Genomic DNA, 6000 nt, shown 5'->3' on the forward strand with positions numbered 1-6000 from the left:
AACTGCAGTTACATGTATTTTTTGGTTTCACCATTTTCTAACCCCCTTCCCAGTATGCACTCCTATACACAGTCCCCACGTCAGCAAAATTTCAGCTCTGAAACTTTGCTGCACAACTGCATTAAAAGATCAAAAATACATGCCTGGGTTGCAGTCTAAAAAATAGAAATAAATTACATTGGAATAATGAAGATCATATTATAATTGTACCACTAGTTTAAACATTTTTATTTACAGGAAGTAAGGGCTCTCCAAGCTCAGCTGGGTGCCAGGGTCAGATATCCAGTACGTATTCTTTACAAAACAATCAATTGAACAAATATTCAGTGCAAGACTCACTTTATTGTAATACATACTTCACCATAACAGATTAAAGAATACAGACAAGTTGAATTCATCTCAATTTCAGAGTGATCCAATCTGCTCATTATATCTACTAATTTTATTGATAAATCAACTTACTGATTCAGAGTATTTAAAATACCTTGTATACCGATTCTTTAATTTTCACTGTGTGATTTATTTTTTAGCACTTGCAACCAAAATTTTCTGGGAGGAATTGATGGTAAGTAAATATCATAACATTACCCCTAACCACTGTCAGCAATCCAGATTTTATCCAACTATATTTACCAAATGTTACTGCAAATGTAATCACTACTGTGTAGTCATACAGTTTTGTGTCTTATATGTGTTTGGATCCTAAAGTAGACTTTTATAGGTATTGCTTCACCATTGTATATGGGTCAAACATCATTCAAAGTGGCAATATTACACCAATATTAATGGTGTAATGGTGCTTCTTTTTCTTTCACATATAAATGTAAATCTTTGGTCAAGAAATCAATAACCCACACTAGATATTATACTCTGAGAAATGGTTATAAACAGAAACAGCTTTGAAAATATGCAATAGACTTCAGAAGGGATTGTTTAAGCAGATGGTTTTCCCCAAAAAAAGTTGGGTAGGTGCCTATAAAGCACTTTGTGAGCTGAGGACAACAAAGCAATATCAACTAAATATATAGAAAGAACAATGATAATTGGCATTTGCTTTATTGATATGGAGACATAGATCATTGATCACTAAAATACTCTAAATATCTCATTTTCTATTTTCAGGATCTCACCACACAATGAAAGATCACCATATGACCAGCAACAATCACCACCATCACCATAGTTCATGCTAATGTGTATTTGACAGGGTAAAACTTTTACCCTCATGGTTTTTCCGTGTCTCCTGAAAGTGATTTGGTGTTTTCCTCTTTTTCTTTGTGGGATCTGCTTCATCTAGGCAAACTTGGCATGATACATGAACTAGATCCACCATGCAGCATACCCAGTAGACACCACTGATATTATGAAAGGATTTAGATTAGTCAGAGATGTGTTCATCTCTATATGTTCATGGTAAACTATGAAAGGATATATGTTGAATTATAGGTTACAAAAGCTATGGAGTACTTTTCTTTAAAAAAATCCAAAATCAACTGATGGATTTGAGTCTACCCAACAATATTTCATGGGAATTGCATTATGTTGAAGCATATAATATTATCTTGTTAATTCTCTTTTAAAGCACTTTCAAATCTTAGATCCTCACAACATTGCATTACAATAATGTGCAGTACAATGAACAATCCAAAAACGGTTTGATGCATTGGGGTGCAAATAGTTTTGTAGCTGTACTGGGGTACCATACAGAACACCCCTGTGCTGCAGCACCCCACAGAGAACAATATGCAAAGCCGTACTCTGCAGAAAATAATTGAACACAAGTGATTTTACCTGCTTTGGATGCACATTATAAATGAATAAGCTGAACAATGCACAATAAAGCGTGTTGCAGGACATATGTAAAACACATACACATACAAAGTTTCAAGACCATATTCAGTATTTTTACATTTTAATTGGTGCAAAGTACAATAGTTTGTGCCAAAGTAGTAACAATACAAATTAGCCTGATTGGTGAATTGATTTGTTGCCAATACTCCTTAGCTGTACACTTCTTTAATAAAAACAGGACCTTGAGGTTTGCCTATTGACATTTTTGAACAGTGAAATGTATGTGATTGCATATATAAAAGCATGCCTAATGAAAGTAGAACAAATTTTGTCTTCAGAGGAAAATTTATAAACATAATCTGAAACAGGTTTTATTTAAACATTCCAGTGTTTGTTTGGGGGTTGTCCACTATTTCACTGGAACATTAGCATGCAGTATTAATAATTTAATGTGCTGGATGCACTAAGCTCCAGATATTTAGAGTGTTTTATGATGGTCATGACTATATATATATATATATATATATATATATATATATATATATATATATATGATGGTGTACGATTGCTGGTGAATTTAGATCTTGTGTCTCTTGTCCTTGTTGCATACTGAATTGTCAATAAAACAAATCTTGTCTTGTTAATGCAATCAGTTGTCATGTGTTTTAATGGCATGCAATGAATTTTCTTTTCCTTTCTAAAACTGAAAAAAGAAGAAAAGAAAAAACTTACCCTGTATTGTCCTGTTCTCTAGGTTACTGGTTCTTTTACCCATGAAAATCTGTCCAAATGGACCAGAAACTTTCCAGTTGGGGAGACATCAGATACATTACTGTCAGGGTACTAAAAAAGTGCAAATTTATTACAAACAAATCATAGTGGGAGGCTTAGTTTAGTTCATTGCATTGTACCATTTTACAACTTTTCCATTTCAACAGTCCTTCCTCTAAAATTTCTCGGTGCCCTAAATGTGGTGACCAACATGCAGCTCTCCCAAACAGCATTTGGAGTGGCGTATAATTTTCAACAGTTGAAAAAATATGTTGTAAAATATGTTTACAATGATTTTAATTGTCCACTAATTATACAATCTGACAGTGCATGTCATACAAATTGCCCCTGATTCATCAAGCAGAATCGGATTATCGCTCGCGCATTCGTATTAGCGATCCGGAATCGTACGCGGTCGCGCTATTCAGCAACTGAAAAAGCTTGCGCACGGAGCCGCGCTTATCCGACAGCTTTTTACTGGCGATGAGGTCTAATTTGGTGAAGACCTGGGCCCCTCGGAGCAGGTCAAAAAGCACAGAGATTAGAAGCAGCGAGTAGCGGTTCCTAATTGTGATAGCATTCAGACCACGATAGTCAATACATGGGCGGAGAGATCCATCTTTCTTTTGAACAAAAAAAAAACCCAGCACCAGCAGGGGAAGAAGACTTGCATATAAATCCCTTTTGCAGATTTTTCTTAATGTACTCATTCATGGCCCTTGTCTCAGGGAGACTGAGGGGGTATTCCCAACCTCTTGGAGGTGTACAATTCGGTATGAGGTCAATGGCATAATCAAAGGACCGGTGTGGGGGAAGTAGTTAAGCCTTACTTTTGTGGAACACATCCTGGAAGTCCAGGTACTGTGTAGGGATAGAAACAGCAACATCTGATGTGGAAAGAGCGAGCGACTAGAGAGGCTTGAACTTGAACAAACACTGGGAGTGACAGGATTGGGCCCCAGGCCAATATCTCAGGAGAAGACCAGTCAATTACCAGGGAGTGTAGTTGAAGCCATGGGAGGCCAAGGATGACTGTAGATGAGGCCTGCAGAAGAACGAGGAAAGTTAAGGCCTCATGATGAATCACACCCACTTACTTGTCTACCACGAGACTGATCTTATATTTAAGGTGATCTAAAAAACCACAGTGTATCTCCCGAGACTGACACCGGCCCTGCGTGACACTCTTTAATCCAGTGCTATTCGAGTAGATCGGCGCGTCACATTATAAAAATGCGAGCCCCTCATATCTGTACCCGGGACTGCGCATAAGTGACGTCACTCCCTTTTCTTCGTCTACACTTCCCACCTGTCCGTGTGCCGCGGCGAGAGTTGTGAGGGGAGCATAGCCCACTGAGTCGCAATAAGACTCTTTACTAGACGTCACTCTCACGTTCACAGCTAAATCCGTGGCCAATCTCAGCTGTTAATTCTGAGATCAGATGAGAAATGCAGGTGCCTCTATTCTTGAGGCTATTCTATTCTCTCTAGCTGCATGGGTTCTTCAGAGACGGGGGAACAGAGGAGGCTGGAGTTTGCAGAGGGTGCTGAAAGGATGGTGCGAGTTTTGGGACAAAAACTTTGCGTGGGCGAGATTTCTCCTGGAATCGCTCTTGGAAGCGGATGTCTATCTGGATTGCCAAGGAGATCAGATCATTCAGAGATGAGGGAATCTCCTGACCAGCCAACTCATCCTTCACGTGATCAGAAAGGCCTTGCCAGAAGGTAGCATGGAGTGCCGCATTGTTTCATGTTCAGCTGCTAAAATTCAAAACCGTACTGCATTCTGACCCAAAGTAAGCGACCCTTGGCGGAGACGCAGGAGCACACTGGCTGAGGAGGAGGTGCGCAGGGGTTCATCAAACACCTTTTTGAAAAGGTTTAGGAAGTCCTCAAAATTGCTGGTAACTGGACCTTTCCTCTCCCAGAGTGGGGATGCCCATGCCAGAGCTTCTCCAGACAGCAAGGGGATGAAATAAGCCATTTTTGGCCTGATCAGTGGGGAAGTTATGTAGATGGAGCTCAAAATGGATGCCACACTGATTGATGAAGCCACAGCAGGTCTTGGGGTCCCTTGAGAATCACTGTGGAGGTGGCAAGTTTAATGCAGAGACCAATGGGAGGGCAGGAGGCTGGGCCTGGGCTGGTGGTGAAGCCGGTGCACTTAGAGAACCAAGCAATTGATCCAGGCGAGCAGAAGTGCATGAAGCTGGCAAAGCACCTGGATTTGGGTAGGTTACTGGGCATCAAGCCTCTGGGAGAGTAAATAGTTGGGGCCTGCTGAAGTCTGGGAGGGTGTAGTCATGGTTCATGCAAACTGTCACGCACAGAGAGACAGAACCACTAGGGGACATATGGAGGTGGTGCGAGCCCTGAAAAGGGCCAAGGCGCAGAGTCTAAGTCGTAACGAAGGTTTTCTCCAGAGCCTCTGATGGTGAGGATGTTGTGCTGCTGGTTAAGGCCAGGTTGCGGTCCTTGGGCACATCAAGGTGGGCAAGCACGGTAGCAAATCGCCAGGCAGAAGCATAGTCAAGGAAAGCCAGGGTTGAGACAGGCAGCAAGCCAGAGAGGTCAGGTAACGCACCAGGGGTTCAATAGCCAGGAATCTAGGAGACAGACAGCAATAACAGAGGGGCCACTGTGGGTACAAGGAACACTGGAGACACTGGAAACAGCAGGAGGCACAGGAGGAGCAGGGATATCCACAGACAGACAGGAACACATTAACAGCACAGGGAAGTTGGCTGGGAACCAACAGACTGGAAAACGAGGGCTTAACACAGGAGCTAGACACAGGAAACAATGCAGGTGTACAGGAACTAGTTCACAGAACTAAGGGCTCGGCACAATGGAGACACAAAGAAGACATGACTTGTTGCACAAACACAAAATGGAGTCTGAGAGCTAGCTATATAGCCAGGGCTGGTTAAGAGGTTATTTTCTGATTGGCAGCGGCATGGTAGGAGTTGATAAAGTTTGGAAACAGAGGCACGCCCAGCATCAGAACTGCCTGCATGTACAGGGGGGAGATGTCTGTGCTTTATTGAGGAACAGATAAGTGTGACAAAAATCAGTTATAATAATCAGGCAGATGGGTAGTTCTTGCAACCTTTGCAGTCTATTTGGCTATACTATTAGTTTCGTACACTGAACTGTTTACGGATAGTTTAAACCTTCCGTATGGGCTTTTTATCTTCCATCGCCTGGCACCATTATTAAAAAAAAAACCCACAATGAAATTGAATTTGCATGGGACATGATATGCTTGTGCACCAGCAGGCTTGTCACTCATTGAGGCAATATGGTGGCACAAAGCAACAAACACACAGTTTTGGTCCTAATAATTTTTGGGGGCTATTTTGTTTCCCTAAATCAATATGCATGCTTGAAAATTATTATTCCATGAAGTATAAACAATAAACATGGTAAAAAAGGAAA

This window comes from Pyxicephalus adspersus, chromosome 6 (genome assembly GCF_032062135.1).
Source record: "Pyxicephalus adspersus chromosome 6, UCB_Pads_2.0, whole genome shotgun sequence".
Lineage (NCBI taxonomy): Eukaryota > Metazoa > Chordata > Amphibia > Anura > Pyxicephalidae > Pyxicephalus > Pyxicephalus adspersus.